This window comes from Empidonax traillii, unplaced genomic scaffold (assembly GCF_003031625.1).
Source record: "Empidonax traillii isolate 1590-97213 ecotype Southwest subspecies unplaced genomic scaffold, ASM303162v1 scaffold186:size1492175, whole genome shotgun sequence".
In the NCBI taxonomy this organism is placed as follows: Eukaryota; Metazoa; Chordata; class Aves; order Passeriformes; family Tyrannidae; genus Empidonax; species Empidonax traillii.
Window position 1 is genome coordinate 713,070 of NW_020955379.1, and position 20,455 is coordinate 733,524.

At 34.5% G+C, this 20,455-nt stretch overlaps 1 protein-coding gene across 9 annotated transcripts in view; it reads left to right on the top strand.

The window, feature by feature from the left end:
- DLGAP1 (DLG associated protein 1) overlaps nucleotides 1–20,455 on the top strand; it is a 416,188-nt gene that overhangs the window by 140,379 nt on the left and 255,354 nt on the right. For 8 of the 9 annotated variants that reach the window (XM_027886315.1, XM_027886316.1, XM_027886311.1 and 5 more), the window contains one exon: nucleotides 10,185–10,295. The gene's annotated coding sequence lies outside the window, so the exon portion shown is untranslated. The remainder of the gene's footprint in view (nucleotides 1–10,184; nucleotides 10,296–20,455) is intronic. The other variant, XM_027886318.1, reaches the window with a different exon arrangement.

Sequence of the window (20,455 nt, forward strand, 5' to 3'; positions counted from 1 at the left end):
CTTTTTCAGATGGAAGCAAAAAATAATTTAAAAAACCTTTCTTTCACTAAGATCTAAACATATACAATTAAAATCTATTTACAAAACTTGCAATAGAAAGTGGAGCTTTAAAGTGTGAAGAAACCAAAGGTGTTTTGTTTTGTAGTGTTATTTTCTGGAAGGACTGTGAAATGCAAACAACAAAAAAAAAAAAAGCCCCAAAGCTTCTGCAATTAATGCTCAGATGCACTTAAAGGCTGGAATGAGCTACAATTCAAAGCATATTTCCTTATGCTCCAAATATGATGAAGTGGAGTCTGCTGAGCCTCTATTTGCTTCAGTAGGGCTTAGATAAGCTAGATGAAAATGGCTTCTGGAGCCTTAAGTTCAGCTTTTATGAAGGAAATGCCTTCTTGCCTCATCATTTCAGCAGAAAACTCTAATCTAAGCATGATGCAGCTTGTGATGTATTCTGTGTCTCAAGGAGTCATCTGAGAGGGAATGACCACTAACAAAATGACAGCCATGACCACTGAAAAAAAATGCCTGTTTCCCCCTCAGCAACCTGAGTCTACGGTGGGCCTCTATTAGTCCATTGAGACTTGACAGAGGACAAAATTACAAATTTACTTGGAAAATTAACTCCTCTTGGGTTACTAACTCTTGGGTTACTTGATTGTTGTTATCACATGGAGAGTATGTACCTTTTGCGAGTAAAAAAGTACAAGTACCAAGAATGTAAATGATGGTCAGTCAGCAAGGTGTTTGGACTCTGGGTGCCACAGGCAGTATCTGTGTCTGCTCAGAAACTGCCACAGCACAAGAGGGTGGGATCAGTGCACTGAAGCAGTTGGTGCTGAGGACCTGGCACTTCCACTGAGGGTTTCAACTTATTAACTATTTTTTCCTACATTCCATGACCATGAAGTTAAAGCTCTGATTTACACCTTATTTTAAGATTCGCCATAGAAAGAGTGTGCTCATAATGCCTTCCAGAATAATAAAACTCTGATTCCTGGATACTTGGCCCTAATTATGGTAAACAGTATAAAATACAGAGTACCTAAAAAGGTTTGCCTTTGCTTGCCTTAGCACTAGATCTGAAAGAGAATGTAATAAATAATAAATAATTAAAATTCCCCAAACTAGGAAAAGGAAGACTCAGTAGGACAAGATCATAAGAATGAAATACGAAAAGAGCTAATAATGTGCCAGAGCAAATTAATTTAAAATTGCAGATGAACTCTGGTGGACATTTTGGGCATTACTAGACATATTTAACAATGGAATTGCAAAATAGTTTTGGCTTCTTTCTCTCTTAATATGTGCATCTGTCAGAATTTTCAGCATTCTCTATATTTAAAGCAAGGTAAAAAAAAAACACTTTATGTTGTGCTACTAAATCATCTCTTCATACTGTTTTGCGTATATTGGCAGGCTGAAGAAAATAAACCGATCAAAAAATAAGGAAGTGAAATACATCTTTTCGTAAAGTTACATTAAATCTTTCTTTAGTATCACATAGAAAACCTTTTATAGCATAGAAATAATAGTATTTAATACTGCGAATATTATTATTTATGATGATGAATATGTTAACTTGATTTTTCATCTTTTCTCTACTTAGTTTTACCTTTTAATTTTTAGCTGTACATTTAAACTATCATTATTACTCATTACATAACTTTGAAAGTCACAGCAGTATTTTTGTTTTCACCTGCAGAATACTTTCTTTCTCTCTTTTTCTCTTTTTCTCTTTCTCTCTTTCTCTCTTTTTCTCTTTTTCTCTTTTTCTCTTTTTCTTTTTTTCTCTTTCTTTCTTTCTTTCTTTCTTTCTTTCTTTCTTTCTTTCTTTCTTTCTTTCTTTCTTTCTTTCTTTCTTTCTTTCTTTCTTTCTTTCTTGTTAACTATCTAAGTGTTTAACTTTTGGCATAAATTATGTGACGGCTTGCTTTCTTCTCATCCATTGTGGGTGTTTTCATAGAACTCAAAATTGCTTTATTCTTGGAGCAGCAAATCTCTCTGTCCTTTTTGTGTTTTTCATACCACTAGATTCTTTTTCCAACTTTTTTACTCTCACTAGGTACTCTGTTCCACTTCATCCATTTATGCATGATTTTGGACTTGGAAGAAGTGATAACTGCTGTCTCCTCTTTATCACTCAGCTTTTAAGTTGTTCTGACAGGAGAAACTGCTGTTCCAGTTAGAACAGGTTCATTAGGTCACCAGAAAGCACAAGCAGAAGCACCTTTCCACTTCCAAACTTACTGCACTAAATGCTGTTGCATCAAATGGTTCTGCTCATTAATTGGTCTAAAGCAGCATCTATCAGAGCTTATAGCACATAGAAGTATTCTGTCACAGTGGATGTTGAAATTATTACCTCTCATTTGCAATTCAATGAAACTGTCATTTTTTCCTTGCAGTTCTGCTTCTTTTCCACTGTATGTTCTCCTTAACACAAGCAGTTGGGCAGTGCTTTTAGTGTCATTCATTCACCTCACCTCTTGCTTCTGTTGCTCCCCATGAAGCAGTCTTTCTGCAGCTACAGCCTACTGTTAGCTGCATGTGACTGTTTTCCTGTTTTGTTTTTCCTAATGAAGGAAGTTTATCAGCATTGTAGGCTTCATTCTTCATCATTATGCAGTTCTTTTTTTTTTTGCTATATTTGTACAATTTACAACACTAGTTGTATGTTATATAAATGATTAATTAGCACTTATTACTGCTTTACATTTCCTAGGTACTGCACAAACTAACTAATTAAGAAGTTAATAAAGGAATTAAGCAAAAAACAACATGCAGTTACAGGAGTTGTGTTCTATCTTTGTCCTTGTGCAATTCTCTTGCTTACTGGCACTCTGTGAAATCTATAATTAAAAAAAAAAATATGTATAAAAGTTCTTCTGATTAGGTGATTTTTTTTTCAATTTTGTCACAGTAAAATGTAATTGAAAACAAGTGCTTGTCTAGTTAGATATAATAAACCTGTTTACATTGTGTGGAATTTTAAAAGGCTTTTTACTTCAACCTATGGTCCCGTTCAAATCAACAGCAATATTGTCACCAGTGTGAACACTGATAGGCCAGCAGCAAACTCCTGGGACTGAGGTACTACATTCATGATTCCATAAAATTGTCTTGATATGCCTTGCTTAGTAGCACAAAATAAAGAGAAAAATCTTTGTTAGGGTCAACCTGGCAGTATTGTCTGTGTTTTTTTTTTTTGGTTTTTTTTTTTTTTTTTTTTTTTTTTTTTTTTTTTTTTTTTTTTTTTTTTTTTTTTTTTTTTTTTTTTTTTTTTTTTTTTTTTTTTTTTTTTTTTTTTTTTTTTTTTTTTTTTTTTTTTTTTTTTTTTTTTTTTTTTTTTTTAGAAAAAATAATAAATAATTTACAGCTAATAAAGATAAAATTTGTACACTGTAATTTTTGACTTGCTTATATGTGCACAAGGATCTTGGATATACTTACATATACTTACCATAATTTAAGGCTGGGACATATTTTTGCAGACTTCTGAATCATTTCTACTGACAAGGTAGTTTGAACTTGCTTAGGTCTTTTGTTCTCGACTTGACAAGATGGAAAAATACATGGTTTATGCTGATTTAAAAAAAAAAAAAAAAAAAAAAAAAGGCTGTATCTCTGCCAAAAAAAGGAATGCTTATTTGTGCAAGACATAATCCATGCCATGCCTTGACAGTTCAGCTTGGTGGGAATTCATGCAGGAGTAAACTTTTCTCATTTTACCACCCAGTGTAGCATGATGGAAAGAGAATGAATTTTTTGTTGACAGCTTTTTTTTTGCCATATCCAGTATAATATCCAGAGTCCTGTTCAGCAGGTTTGAAGGTCTGAGTTTAAGTATAGCCAATGGATGATGACTGAACAAAAAAAATTGTGCACTGTATGTGAAAAACATTACCTAGCCAGATGTTTTAACCATGAAAATTTGCAGGGAAAGTCTCTGACACATATGGAGGATATATATACAGAGGATATATATACAAATACTTGTGTGTGCATATATATATATATATATATATATATATATCTATATATATGTATATATATCACATACACAATAATCTTTAGTTTGGGCACCAAAGCAATGTGAAAGGGCATGCACCACATGAAGGAAAAGAGAGAGGACTTTTTTTCATCAGGAAATGGTAAAGAGAAATAAATGTGCCCTTAAATATTTTGACAGATGGTCTGTAACACAGATTGATTTGTGTTACTAGAAATGTAACCTTTATGAAAAATTATGACTAGATTATCAAAGTAGCCCCCTGTTTTCAGGTTCCTAATAGTGCTGCACAAATAGAGTTCTTTACTACACAGCACATTTTCAACCAACTGTGTAATTGAGAATTTCTCCCTGCAACAGCTGGATGCCATTTTTTGTTCAGTATCAAAAACTGCTCAAAAGCCTCATGATTGCTATTTAGGCTGGAAGCAGTTTTTCAGCATTTGAAAGCAAAGGGAATTTTGATGATTGCAGGAGTAGGCCTTCATGCAATAAAAACATGAGCTGGACACGTTTAACATTCATATGCAGGTTCTAGAAGATGTACTTTGAAGTTTTCTACTTTTCACTGTGTACCATGAAAAACAGTATGCCATGTTTTTTGTTTCCTATCTTCTATTATCTTTCATTATTTTGAGGAAGAGAGAGATGAAAACTTAGAGCAGTTTAAAAACTGCTCTAGAAAGTAATTCTTGCAGTGCTACCGACATTTGCTGCTGTACGTGTTCCCAGAAGTGAGGGTGAATCAATGCAGTATAAAGATTGTGTGAGAAAAATGGAGACCAGTGTAATTTATGAAGGATTATTATACATTAGTGGAAATGTTATTTGAGGTGCAGGTTTTTAAACCTATGTTGTGTTGCAAGCACTTCTATGATGTACAGATATTTTAGTCATAAATTCCATAGGATGTATAACGGTATGTGAAAGAAAAATATTGTAGTTGGTTTTGTTTGTAACATTTCACTTGAATATGCAGGTGCAGTGCAAAAACTTCCCTCATATATGTGGTGTAAATAAATATTTCTCTATATATGCATGTATCAAATGATAAGAGGGATTGGATCAATGGGTCTCTATTCAATACTTCACACTGAAATTCTTTTATATATAATAATCCTGGGCTAAAATTTTTTGGTCTCATTTGCTTCCTTACTTAGGAGCAAAGGACAGGCTGACTGACCTGTTAATGTGCTCTACAAATTTCAGGAGGCTTTTTAATATGTTTTCTTCCATTGCTTATGATTAACCTGAAAGGAGGTTGTAGGCAGGTGGGGGGTAGGTTTCTTCTCCCAGGCAACAAGCAATAGGACAAGAGGATATAGTCTTAAGCTGCACCAGGGAAGGTATAGGTTGGACGTTAGGAAGAAGTTCTACACAGAAAGAGTGACTGCGCACCCCAGGGAGGTGTGGAGTCACTGTCCCTGGGTGTGTTTAAGAAAAGACTGGACGTGGCACTTAGTGCCATGGTCTGGTTGAAGTTAGATCATAGGTTGGACTCGATGATCTCAGTGGTCTTTTCCAAACTAATTGATAATGTGATTCTGTTTGAAACTGAGATGATAGTGCATGCGTGCCAGATGGCATGTTGTTAGGTCTAGACATGTCTTATTCTTTTTGGACCTCTTTGCAGCAGCTGCAAGGCTGTTTGGGTTAGCTGCTTGGCTCTTTCTCCGCATCAGTGTGGGGCGAGTGTTTCAGCTCACTGGAAGTACCTGTGTCAGTCAGACACAAGCAAGGTTAGGTGAGGGATTATCAACTGGACTAATTCAGCAGCTGTAAGAGTGAGCATGGTCACAGGTGTTGCCTGTGGCCTTTCTTTCTTTGCTCTCTCACTGGTTGCAATCGGAATTTTTTCTTGCTCTCAACCCTTTAGCACAGTTTTTATTTTACTGTTTTGTAACTATTTCTGTTTAAAATACATAGACTTCTCAGGGTTGTAGTGGATACAGAAGATTGGGGGTTTATGATATTCTATTTTTTTTTAGTTTGCCTCTCTTTATAGTTTTCTGCCTGCTTCAGAGCCAAATTCTTCACACACATAGCATGAAAATCTCACGATGGGACAGTCTTGGATGAGGAGCTATGAAAGCTTCTCCTTACTAAAACAAGGTTTGGAAATATTAAGGTTTTATATAACTGATTCTTTTAGTTACAATGAAGAGCAAATTAAAACCTGTTACCTCCAACTAGAATAGACTGCAGAACTTCCCATTGATGCTGATGCAGGAACATTTCATAGAGAATATTTTATTCCTCCTGTGGATTGATGTTGAAGGAAAGCCTGTGCTTGGGCTTTTTCCTTTATCTCATGTACAGACTTATAACTCAGTTTCAAAAGCAATTAATATTTATGAGGTTTGGCTGAGAATAATACAACTGCGGTGAGACAGTGAAATGTCTGCCATTCACACACTGCTGTACAGTGATATAAATACATATTTAAGTTTGAATTAATTAAATTGTATTTAATCCTTTCTCTGTGAGCTTGTAAACAGATACCAGCAAATATCAACACCAGTGTACATTGTTGGCAAGTGATGTGCTGTCAGCATAATTTTAGACACATTTCATTTCTTGCATAGTAGTTATCACTAATTCAGAACTTTAAACTTTTTCTCACTTGTGTGCTAGCTGCTTAAATCAGAAGGTTTTTCCAAGGTATAAATTGTTTGTGCTTTGGATACAGAAACAAGGGAATGCCGGTAGTGATTGTCTAGTCACTTTCTAAAGCAGCATAATTAAAAATTGCATTTTGCAGAGCCCCTTAATTGGCATTGATTTTAATCCTTTATCATTACACAGCTTCAGGTTGGCTGCTTTTCCGATTAGAGTGAAGTATAGTCAAAAGACTGTATCACTATAACTGGTACCAAATACAATCAGACTTAAAGTGCTCAACTTCTCAGCCTACCTTCCCTGGCAGGATGATGGAAGATATGAGCAGTTTATTATGGTAACATGGTGCTCTTGTTGTCTTGGGGAAAATAAGTGATTTGCTCTGAGTATGGACAAAGTCTTAATGTGTTATTATTACTGTAGATCAGGAGCTGAGCTGTAGACATTGAAGTATTGCATTAATATTTGCTGTGCTTGGATTAGCTGAATTGGCAGCATATTTAAGTAGGGACTTGGGCTTTCTTATTATTTACTTAATTATATTTGTAATTTACTGTGGCTGAGTACTCAGCATGATTTTTAATTGTCTGAGGGAGACTGTTAATTTTACCAATGAGGTTCAGTAAGTGTGTGTGATATTGCAGTCTTTGCTTTATAGGAAGAAGGTTGAGTTTTGTGCCCATTGCTAAGCTTTATGGTATTCCCATTATCACTATGCTAGTATGGTTGTAATTAAATTTTTAGAAGGTTGTTTGCCTGCAGTTACTAGGCAGTCCTAATTTCTGTAATTATTATTATTTTTCTATAATTTGTAAATACATGAGGTTCCTGCCTATTTTTGAAAAAGAAAAAAATTGTAGATGCTAGTGACTTAATATGCACTAAACTATGTTCTGAAAGAGGCCTCTTGTGAACATCAGAGGCATTAACTGCCATTTGTCACCCTAGATACATACCTTCGTTGAAAGGTTGCAATATATGAAGTCCCTCTAAGTACACATTTGTAATGGAATAGGTTTGGGTTGTTAAAGTAGGTCAGTATCTTGATATTGCATAGAGAAAAAATGGAAGTGATGGGGGGAAAAAAAGTGAAAGTGAAAATACCAGGTAAAAATTTGACCCATTTCTTTTAGAATATATATTTGTTAATTAAAAATTTCATGCCAGAAGAACACCGGGAATGTAAACAAGCACCATGTAGAAAAGAAATCAACTGGTTTACTGTGTAATAAAACACTTGAAGACCTGCCCTTCATTTTGGCACAGAAATTTAGTTTCATGGTAATGGTCGTACTGTGAATTGGTATTCTGCACAGGAGTGGTACAGACATGATTATAGTCTATTTCTTAGAATTACAAATTTGCAGAATGATTTACATAGAAAGGAATTATAGGCAGTCATCCAGTTGCTAGTCCCTGACCATCTCTGAAAACACTTATCATATAGAGTTATACTTTCTTCTCAAATTTTATCTTTTTTACACTTTAGGCAGTAGCTTACAGTGTGCTTAAGATATAACACAGGTTATATCTTTACATTACCTGGCTTCAGTGTCTCTGTCATCACTAAATATATCTGACAAGCTAAAATTTCTCTTATCCAAGCAAATGTTGTCAGCTAAGTGAAACCCATCTGAGCCCAGCTTCAGCAAGGTTCTCAAACAAATCTTCAAACATGGGAGTTTCAATGAGTTCAGAGAAGTCCTTACAACCCTGTCAATTTTATACTCTCACAGAAAATCTGAAATGGTTATGATGTAGTCAATATTGTAGTCAAACTAAATCCTTTTTCAAAAGAAATCCTGTCAACAGGAAATCTATGCATTTCTGAGATAATTTAAAAGCAGTTTCTGGTTCTGTACCTCTTTCTTGGTCCCATTGCCAATGTGGTAATTTTATAATCCCATTTTTCCATTTTAAACGTATTTTTCTCCACATTCTAACAGAAAAACCTGCATAATCAACCAGGGAAGATCAATTGTACAGAAAGAACTAGAAATCTGCTTCTAGAATTAAGAAAAAATACACGAAAGATAGTTATATACCTCAAGGGAGAGGCAAGCCCTCCAACCTAACCGCACAAAGTGCTGTCATTGGAGTACTGGTGGAACGTTAATTCCAGAAACTCTGAACCAGTGTCAGAATTTAGTTCATCTTGGAAACAGGACTCATAGGAAATATAAAACAGTAACAAAAGGGCGGCTGCAGCCTTCGTCTGTTTCACTGTTGTAAAGCCCCAGGTGCTTTACAGGTCAAAGAATTCCCAGAAATAACCTCCTTTTGTATATGAAGGCTGCTCCTGTCCTGCTAGCAGTTACTTGGAAGAATTTCAATCCAAAGCTTTTTACTAAGATGTGCATCCCACTTCCAAAGGCATTCATTTAAGGAAGTTTATGGGAAGTGGGACATCAGACTCTGACTAGGTTGGTCTCTTCTGGTTTTATAACCATGAGTTTGTAATATTTGCTGGTTATTTTTGCTCTGAAAATTTTTGCTTGTTTTTTTGACAACTGATCTCCAATAGTTGACTGTGATGTATAAAGGTATTTCTTTGATGAGCATCAAGAGATTAAAATAATTTAGGAGCACATCAAACAAGTTGTTGTAGTGATAAATCTTCAGTATAGTCCAAGGCTAGTATCAAAGCACCCTTAGTCACACTTCTTTTTCTCCTTTAGTATGCTTTAAAATAAAAGTTTGATTTGTGATGTTAATGCATTTACAAGACAAAATATTCATGCTTATTCTAGCTTGTACTTACGAATTGTTCACATTAAAAAAAAGACTGAATAAAATAGGCTAGACCTTTAGGTGATGAGAAACAAAACTTGAAATAGTGCAGTGACTCATAGATGACAAATATAGAACACAGAGGAAAGCCATTTATTTCTGTTAGTCTCAATAAGTAGTACTGGAGAAATAAAAGGGAAAAACATATATATCATTTTCCTTACAAGAGAAAATGGCTTGGAAATAAGTATTTTCACTATATATTATTTTTAAAATTCATATATTTTAATGTGCAGTGAATTGCCGTTGCAATTTTGTCCACCACCCATCAAATGCTGGTGGGGAAGCACTCTTTATACAGCTGGGTAGTTGTTCAAGTTTTCTCATCATTCTGCTCTGCTATTATAGACAGAGGCATCAGGACTCCATGGTGCTTATGTAGTGTGAGAAAAGGTTGTAGAAGGGTGAGAATGGGGGAGAGGTGAGCTTGCAGAGATTTACTGAGGCAATCACATGTAACTAGTCTTTGTATCTTTGTGTAAAAGAACAGAAAAACTCTTCATGCATTTTACTTGCAGGGAGAGTAAAACATTTGACATGGCAGCACAAATGCAACATTATACAATCAAAATACTCTTTTCTTTGTGCTTTTTTTCTTGCAAAAAGGGGAGTGTGGTACCATGTGAAAATCTTGCCATAGTACATTGATATAAAGCCCCTCGATATTGCTGTGATTTTTAATGAATACATAGATTCTTAATATGTTAATAATTTTATCTTGTTTCAGGCTAGTAGTTTTAACTGCTACACTTTGATTATGTTTCAGAACAGTCAAGCATCAAATATTGGAACTGACATCTGAATTAAAGAGTCTGTGAAAAATCTCTTCCCTCTTTAACTGTTGAAACAAACTAAAATGGAAAACTGACTAAAGGAGGTGAGTCCTTTCTTCTTATTCTCTGATCATTCTCCTTGATCTGTCTCTGCATCACGTTTATTCATTTTTCTCCAGATTTGCTTCCTGCAAAGGCAGAGAGCCAAATGATTGCAAAGTTTCAACTGCTTTAATGGAACTGAAGGTAGCCTAGAAAATCATATATATGATACCCCATCTTTGTACTTACCTAGTTATGCCAGCTGAGGACAATGTTAATATCAGATGTCTTTGAATGTTATGGTGAATGATTTTCATAAGTCTGACATGAACATAAACATGTAGCATATAAACTTAAATGTTGAGTGGAGCCCCATAGCTGTACCATACCTGTGGAGAGAGAGTAGAGAATATAAGAGGAAAAGATTGATTTGGCCTAGGGGAGTATAAGGAGAGGAATAGATCAGAGCCAAAAATGAAGTAGAGAAGACAAGTGTCTTTGAAGGAACATTGAAACGGCCTGGAGAAGCTCTGGTAAGGAAAGAACTTCCTTTTCCACAGTTTCCACAGCTACTTTTACTTGCTTTTTTTTTCTGTTTTGTTTGTTCTGGTTTCTTCTTTACATTAAGAGCTGACCTGATAGACATAGTGAAGATAAGTCGACCTCTAGCTTATTGAACACAACTAGAATAGCAATGAAATGTCTACATATAGTGAACTATTGGTATTTCCCACAGCTAATCATATCAAGACAAATTAAAATCAATTCCATACCCTGTTTCCTTATTACCACAAGGCAGACTTAACATATATGCACTAGGAACAGGGAGAGTTTTTTTAATTTATATGTCTTGTTAAAAGGTTGGGTTTATTCTGCTTATGATTTGATATGATTTTAAGAGTAACACTTGGAACTATGACATGACTCTTTACAGTTCATCTAGAAGGAATGTAATTGTAATATTAAATTAATATGTTAATCATATAATTGGTTATGGGTATATTATATTATTTAGGTATGATACTGTGCTTTGGTTTTTAAATTTCCCTGAGTGGAGCATGAGTTTAGGATACTAAATTAAATGTTTTGCATCTCAGGAATACTCTTTGTATCACTCCAGAGTGATCTTTTTTCATTGTTTTCCATTTATATGGAAAAAATTTCAATGGATACCTCCCTTTATAATTTCTTACAATTAGAATGTTATCTAATTATCCAACAGTAATAATTGCTTTGTATTTTAGTAAACTTACCTTAAGAGGAGAAAAAAAAACATGTGCTGCAACATTTTCATGGCCATAAATTTGTATCCATGGTGACACATTATACATTTATATATATGTATATATGATTTTTCGTGTTAGATATGATTCTGAATGTTATATATACGGTATACATGCATGTATTTAAACATTAAAAGAATATATTTCTAAAGTGCATATACACTAGAAAAAGTGATACATTTTCTTTTCAGAATAGGACTTGGAACTAATGTTCATTTTCTGATAATGGGAAATAATTAGATCAATTCAGCTACCTTTGCCTCAGGTTGGCCTTCTATAAAAGTCTAAAACTTTATTGAAATGGTGACACAATGTTTGCGGTGGTGTGATTTTTTCCCAAGTAGAAGTTGGATTTTTAACTTAGGAATTTATTTTTCTCAGTAATACATTTACCTAACACTTACATATATTTATATCAATTACTATGTATTGTCATACACACAAAAAATAAACCCTGTCCCCTCCCTTCCTGGTAGTTTGGGTAAAATGGATATCTCCAGCATTCCCAGTGTTCAGTTTCTTGTGCTGTCCTCAGCTTTGGCTTTTGTACCTATGCTCCTGAATTTGGGCATGTGTCTTTTTGAAGGGTCAAGGAAGTTAAGAATGATGCAGCAAGAACATTATTACAGCTGTGCAATCACCTCTGCAAAAACTAGGAAATGCCAAAATACATGTTGTCAGTTCAGATGTTTCATGATGCTTGCCAGCAATGTTATGTACCATTTTTTGCCTTTACTTTTACTTGAAGTTCACCTCAGTATAGGTGTTTCCCTTTTTTAATGACGAAGTAAACTTGTGATTTAGTTATATGATTAAATTTCATTCTTCTTATGATGTTTTGTAGAGTCCACCTATTCAGTTGATCCACCCAGTTTTGAATACGGTATTTAATATTTTAGATGGGTATTTGTAGATATGTACAGACACAAATACTCCTAATTTATCAACAGGAAGCAAAGGCATCACATCTTGGAATAAAGATTTTTTTTTAACTGAGTGTTGAGAGAAGACATGTAATGGAATTTTTTCAATACAAAGGATTGTATTGGAAAATGTAGAAGGAAGTGATTTTTTTATTGTAAATACACTGTTAGAACTACACGAAAAAAATATTTATGTTAGAATAATCTGAATGGACAAAATGGCAGAAGCTATGTACTCGCTTGAGGATACAGATCCTTTTCAGAAGAAACACCAGTTTCTGTGAAGCTTCCTGTCAGTTTATTGACCTTCTGTAAAGGGAACTTTTTGCATAGGGCAAACAGATGCAAGGTAGGGACATAAGAAATCTCTGAACAAAGGAATATAAAAGAAAACATAATGGCACTGAGGAAGGTATTTTGATTAGAGATACATTTATTAGAAAGAACAGGGTGTGGTCCATTTATTTTCATAAGAAATATATTTTCAATATCGAGTTGGACTCAATAGTCTTTGCGGGTCACTCAACTTAGAATTATCCATGATTCTGTGAATATAATGTTACTCTTTTGCTGTGAATTTTGTTCAAGGGAAATGCAGACAGAACTTAAATGTGCTATTAAATCAAGATATGTTTATCATCAGGGAGGAGATGACTAGACTTTGAAAAAGTCAGATAAGGAGAATCTATATGAAATATGTTAGCGATGCAGATGAAATTGAACTTTAAGGAGATTAAACAAAAGAAATATAATTAATCTTCTACAGTGAGAATGTATGGAAGTAATTTAAACCTTAAGGCCTTCTTGTCTTATTGGGAGACAGGATAGCGGATGCTTTGCTTGATCTAATTATGCAGCAGTCTTGGGCCCTTCAAAATATTGTTCCTCAGGGGAAAAGGACACAAGACAGAGAGAACAAACTACCACTTAAAAGATATGATGATCTTTGATGCAGTACAAGACAAAGCATAGGGTATTTTACTAATAATCCTGGTGTAAAGGTAACAGCTGTAATGAGAAAAATTAGAAATAGTGCCTCAGGTAAAGTACACTGAGAAGGCACAAAAGTACTAATTGAAAAAACCTATCATGGGTTATTTTAAAGAAAAATTTAGACAAGACTTTTTATTACAGCTTGAATAATAATTCCCTGGTCAGTTTTACAAATCAGAGGAAAGAAACTAAACTGATTGTGAGATAGACAGGTGATTTGTCTGTCTATTAAATAAAACAGGACATTTCAAAGGAAAATACATTTCATATATACCTACTTCCTTCTCTACTTATGGGAAAAGCAAATATCAAACTAAAAGACAGGAATAACTCTTTTAAGCATTTTTGTATCCAGAGCAATTTGGAAGTCCAGGGAATATCCATAATGTTTTGGGGTGAGCTGGATACTGCAACCTCCTGGACACTTCTTAGGTTTGAGTGCTGTAGGGACAACAATAATTTCATAACGTGTATAGGAATAAGAGAAAATGAAGTTATAGAATCATAGAATCACAGAATGGCTTGGGTTGGAAGAGAGCTTAAAGATCATCTAATTATAAAATGTAGTACATAGGTGGAGAAAAGATCAAAAACTTCAGAAGAAGAGGTGCTGAGATATAGAGTAAAATATTGGATCAAAAGTTTCATTACTACTATAAGTAAGGAAACAATCATTAACAATTAGAAACTATAGAGTTTTATCTTTGAGTAATAAACAATCGTGAGGAATTTGCTTACATGAGTTGAATATTTAAGTGTGGGGAGGGGGAATTAAGAGAAGGGTTGATATTTGATATAGCTAAGGCCATAGATAGACTTTTTTTTATGTGTCAGTCACAAACCTAGCAGAAATAAAAGACGTTTCATCACAGCTGTAGTCAATTTTGTATCAAAATTGATTTAAGAAATGGACCTTTGATCACTTACTTTTTGACAGTTGGTGTCATCCAGATATGTATTGACTGAATTCTAGATGAAGATGTGGTCCTTCTTCCTATGTCATCTAGACTGACCCTTTTTTTTGAAGCCTTCAGATAAACTGTTGTTTTACACTGTCTTTAAAGTATTATTACTACATTACACCTGCAGGATTTAAACAGCATAATTAAAAAATGTGCCTATTTATACTTTTATTCAGATGATAAGGTACTAAGCAAAATCTTTTTATTTTTTTACCTTTTTTATTTTAAATATTTACTTATTTATTTGTTTTATAGTGTTTAACTTACTAAGTAAACAGGTTGATAAACTCAAATTAACAGGCTTGGGAAAAGAGAGATAAATTAACTTCAAGGCAGAATTACCTGTTTCTGAGCCCACCTCCCACTGCCTTGTTAAGTATGAAATTGTAGAAGATAGGTGGAGAAGTGAGGCTAAATACTTAAGCATCTAGTCCTTTTTTATTTGTTACACCTCTTCTTCCTATTAATCCTATGGAATGCTAACTTTTCTTTTCTTACAATTGAAATCACAGCCAAAATAGACCTGCATGTGAGTGCATGACTGCTGATTTACATCCCTGAGGCAAGGAACATAGTACTAGAGACAGGTAACATTCCTGTAAGGTCTTTCAGAAGAGGTCATCCCTAGCTCAGGAAATACCAGAATTATTCTACCTTTTTATGCTTTTATATACTTTTCCTTAGGTATATATTTTCACCGTGGCTTGTGACAGTGGCTCAATGAACCTTTGAATTCACTCAGCATGGCTATTTTTGTAAGTGCACACTACTGGAAGTGAATGCCTGTAAGAAGCTTGCATGGTGGGTCAAAAAGCAGTAACACCATTAACTCTGAGAAATGGAATATTTCTTTTATTCCCATAATTCTCTTCCAGTAAAAAAATTCAAGTTGAACACAGCGGGAAATCCAATTTACTCTCACGGTGTAAAATCATATTCCCTGAAATAATTCACCTATCTTAGAAACACACCAATCTATGGAACTGGCACTGGTTTTAGGCTGCTGATGCAGGGAGAGATGGCTTTCTTTGGTTTGCATTGCACATCATAAACAGACATAGGCACAACGATAAATATTTCACCATCTCCTGATGGCTTCATGGAACCAACAACTGCACTTTTATCCTCTCAGCGGAAAGAGTATAGAAATCACATCTGTCCTTCTACGGTCTTCCTTTATATTTTTATACTATTATAACAACTACAGCAGTAACATAATAAAAAAATATGATTCAGATAATCCTCTGAGTTCAGTGTTGCAGAGATGGAATTGGCACTGTGCAAAATAAAAAGATAAATTTGTCCTTACTGAGTAGTGAAAGTCTATCCAAGGTACGTTAGTAAGCTCTTCCAATTCATTGGGTAATACAAAATTATAGTCTTCTGAAAACTTTATTTTATATGAAACTCTACCATATGGTTATTATTTTTTACTGCAATCTATTTTATTTCTATTGTATAGTTTCTACTTACCTTTTGGTTTTTTTCCTTTTCCTATCAGTGCTTTTAGCTGCAGTCTCCATCCTGCAGATGCAGTTTAAAAAGCTGTCTAATGATTTGGGGAAAGGGCAGTAGAGTAGAGGATCACAGCAGGGACATGGCAAAGAATTCTAGTACTCAGATCTTGTATGCTCAAGAGAGACCACAGCCATGTTTGGATGCAGTGATACTGTTCTCAAGACCGAAGAAAAAAAACCCAAGGTAATGGGTTTAAAAAAGTGTATTCGTCAAGAACAAAATGTGTAATCCTGCATATTATTGAAGGTTTTTGAATTGCTTTCGCTCTTTAAGCATGAATTTATCTGACCACGTAGATGAAGTATAAGTAGGCTAGAAATTTCATCTAAGTGTTTTTATTTTGAAAATGAGTAGAAACATTTCAGTGTTACAAAACAGCACAATTAAATAATTTGCACCTAGGTTTTATGAGCTGTCTAGGAAGTTCTTTAAAAAACTAAAATTCAGATCTTGCAAGTCCTGGAAATCAGGACAATTTCAAGGAATGAAAGAAAATATAAAATCATCAAAAGTAAAGTTTGGAAATAGTTCAGAAATTGGTGATGTGATAAATACTGAGGAGTGTGAATTGCTTAAATGTTTGGGGTGAGTTTGTATGTAAAGTATCATTTTACATGTCCTAGACTGACATAAATCTAAACAAACATTATGGTTAATTATTAGGCAGTATAAGAATAAATGTGTATAAAATGGGAAAGTGATGTCATAAATCGAAATTCTGAAAATGTTTTTAAGGGCATGGTACATTACCATCCCTAACAGGATTATGACAGTGGCAGGCACTACTCGGTCTTACTAATATAGGAATGTCACCTTTCTGTTCCAAATATGGCCACTCCAGGACATATACTTCGTGAGGTACTCACGTTTGAAAAAGTTGTTGAAAATTAGAGACTTTGGGAGAAGCCACAAAATTGGTTCAAATGGGAATAAAAATAATGTCAGGTTTGATTCAGTATTGAGGGAGAGGGTGGAGTTGCAAAACTTTTCTCTCTGTGGAAGGCAACAAAATATTGAACTTCTGAGACTCATGAATATGACAGAAAAGATCCAGCACAGGCAAGTTAAATCTAGATATGGAAGCAAAGTGCATACTTTTTAAACAGAAGTAAATACACATTGGAACCACTCACGAAGTTGGATTCATGTAACTTAAAAGATTTCATTTGGAATTAAGTCTAGGATTGCTGAAGCAATATAGGGAATTAGATGCTCAAACATCCTTGAAATGTACTCATTAAGTTCTCCAAGATCTCTTGGGTTCCTCTAGAAATGCAGCAGAGCTAAAAGGAGTGTGCTGTTCTGATTCACAAGCGGGACTTGATGGAAGGCACTGTGAAGTAGCATGAGATTGTTTCTGTAATGTTACACAGCAGGTTAGACTATATTGTCCCAGTGGCCTCTTTTGTTCACAGTCAGTGTGTTTGTTTATTTGTATGTGAGAATAGGTAAAAAGTGTTCTGATCTAATAGGAGCTACTTGAGATTGCTGTTGAAGTACTTACACCCCATCTGTTTAAGAAGATGACTGTGATTCACTCGTGTTACAGTAGGATGTTATTTCACCTCCATTCTGCTGCTGGTAGGGAAAAGACAGAAAGACCAGGCCTGTGTGGAGAGATGGCTTGGAGAAGGAACCTAAGAAACAGCTTTGTGTCTGTTAGACTTTGAGGAACTGATTGGATTGCCAAAGCAGAAATGCTCAGTCACATTTCAGGACTTGCTCCGTCATCCAAACATGTTGACCAGAGGAGGTGCTGAAATATGACTGCATAAGTATATTAACTGAGCATCTCTTGGTTTTCTATAATATTGTCCATATAAAGTATTCACTTCAGATCATTGTTTCTCACCAGAAAAATTTTGATCTTAAATGAATATATCTCTGGCTGGCTCAATTTTACTTTTATGAGAATTGTATTGAATTGCAGGCTATATCAGCATGTTAAGCACCCAGTCACTCACCAGCTCAAGAAGTAATTTTGTTGTCACTGGGCACTGCTACCCTGACTCTAGACATGATCTTTTTCTTTCTTTTTTGCACTTGACTTCCTAGGGTCTGCATCGCTAAAATACATCTGTAAACCAGATCTGTTATCAGCACAAGTACTACTTGCAAGCCATTTTCCTAACATTAGTTTTAAGAGATACCATCTGAAATAGGATGGTCATGGAGAGCAAAGTAAAGTTCACTTTTGAGTAACGAAGACCACTGTATTCCTTGAATCAAAGCTGGATTATGTCCTGAGTTTTGTTTACTCACAAAGCTGAATTTCATGAGGCTCTAGAAATCCAAATTCTGCATGATGAACAGAATCTAAGGATAGAATAATAACCTAGAATATTGAGGCTTTTCGTTTTGTTTTGTTTTTGTTTTTTTTTTAACAACATGAAAACAATTAATGTGGAAAAATGACTAGTCTGCTTATAGTTATTAACACTTACTGGAATTATAACTTATGTGTCCTTCCTAACAGTTTTTTAAACTTTTTGTTGTGTAAGATAACAGGCTTATGTTATAAACCCAAGGTATAAATGGTTATAACTTTTATAAAAGTGAATTGAGTTTAATATAAAATACAAAGATAAATAAGTGTTTATATAGTGGTTGATATATCATAGATATATTAGAAATCTTTATATCTAAGACATCAGTATGACAACAGGGTTATAATACTGGGTTGCTTGGGCTATATAAGTATCTAAAATCCATTCACCATCTTTACAAAATACATAGCATTACCGGAATACAAATTGTACAGATGAGATTGCTACATTTCTCATCCTTATCATGGAGATATTCCATATGATCAATCAAGTCCAATAAGGGGATAAAGCAATGTGTATTTTAGACACATTACTGATAGCTACTGCTGTGTGTCTTCTTTGTGCACCTTATCAAAATTCAAACTAAAAAGCATCTATTGTGATACCCAATGAGGGAAGAAGAATTAAGAAAGACAAATTTTAAATACATTACCTTTTGAAGATCAGGATATTCCAGCCAGGTACTTGAGTTGAAGTTGCCCAGGGTCCAAAAATTGGGTGGTTTTATGTTAGTGACAGAGAAAAGGAAAGTGCAGTGTTAGCAGTTTGGGAGTTTTGGTTTCTATAAGTGAGCAAGTAATAATGCAATTTAAGTAATTCCAAAAGTAATATATGTCCTTGTTAACATCAATAGCTTTATAATGTAACTATTCAAATTATGTATTCTAATTTGCTCCTGTACCTCAGAGAAGTGTCATGCTTTCCTGTAAAGCTCTTGTGATTTTAGCTTATGAGCACTGCATGAAAATTCCCTCTGGTCTGGAGGATGCACTGCTTCCTTATGGGTAGACCTTGTTAAAATTAGGGTTTTAACACAGTAAAAATTGAGTAATGCTGCTTTACGATAAAATAATTAAGTTCACTTCTTGATTTGGCCAAATGAATCTGAGAAATGCTTGCACAGAATGTCATGCAATTTTTATATCATATTTCTTTACATTACATGTGCATGTTTATGCATATATGTATAACTAGTTTTCCCAAACATTTAGTAAAAATAACAAATAAATGTAATTTTTTTCTCTCTATCTATTCAATTTGAAAATGTAACTCTGAAAGTATGCTCAAAGAAATGAGGCAACATAGCTGTTCCAGAAGGTACCAAATGGACTAATTAGGTCAAAACATATTTTCTTTAATATACGATGTGGAGTCTGTCCAAAAGCAAAATAATATTAGGCAGGACTGAAGGCAGTCAGGATGACATCAAGAAAGATATAACACTGCTGGGTTGAAAAGCAACTTGAACACAGAGCTTCTTAGATTTAAGATCAGAAGCAATCCCATATAAGAGGGATATATCTAAGCAACTTTGTAGGGGATGCAGCTGTTTTAACTCACAGAAAATAAGAAAATAAGCAGGCTGTGATTCTAAAACCAGCACCTCCATGCTGATACCATTGGACCATTGTAGGATCATTCTTAGTGGAAATTTGTAACAAGAATGAACTTTGTCCTGCAGCAAGATTTCTGTTCTGACTTTGATTTTTTGATACTTGCTGACACCAGTCAGGTTTCTTTCAGTGTCATGACAAGAGTTCGTGTCAGAGCACCAATAAGCAAAGAAGCCCATGCTGTGGGGAAAACATGACAGAAACAGATATAACAGGGCATACAGAGGTTTAGAAATTACCTTATTTGAGAGATCATCTGTTTTAGGTTTAGACAAATTAATACCTTGAGACTAATTGGGTAGAGAATTGATCTCTTGTCAAGATGTGTATCTGAGAGTTCTATCCAAGCTTGAGCATCTGAGAAAACAGAAAATAATTGCTGCATCCTGATATTCTTTTACTACAAGAATGTATTCATCCTGCACTTCCTGACCATTGTAGTCTTCAACAACATGGTGAGTTTTTTGTTTTCGATTACTGATCTTTATTGTACATGACACTATGGTAAGATTGGGTGCTTGTAGTGTGTCTTTTCTGAGTAATTGGTTAGCTGTCAGGGATCATGAAAAAAATCAATAATAGCAATAATTTTTAGCTCTTGAA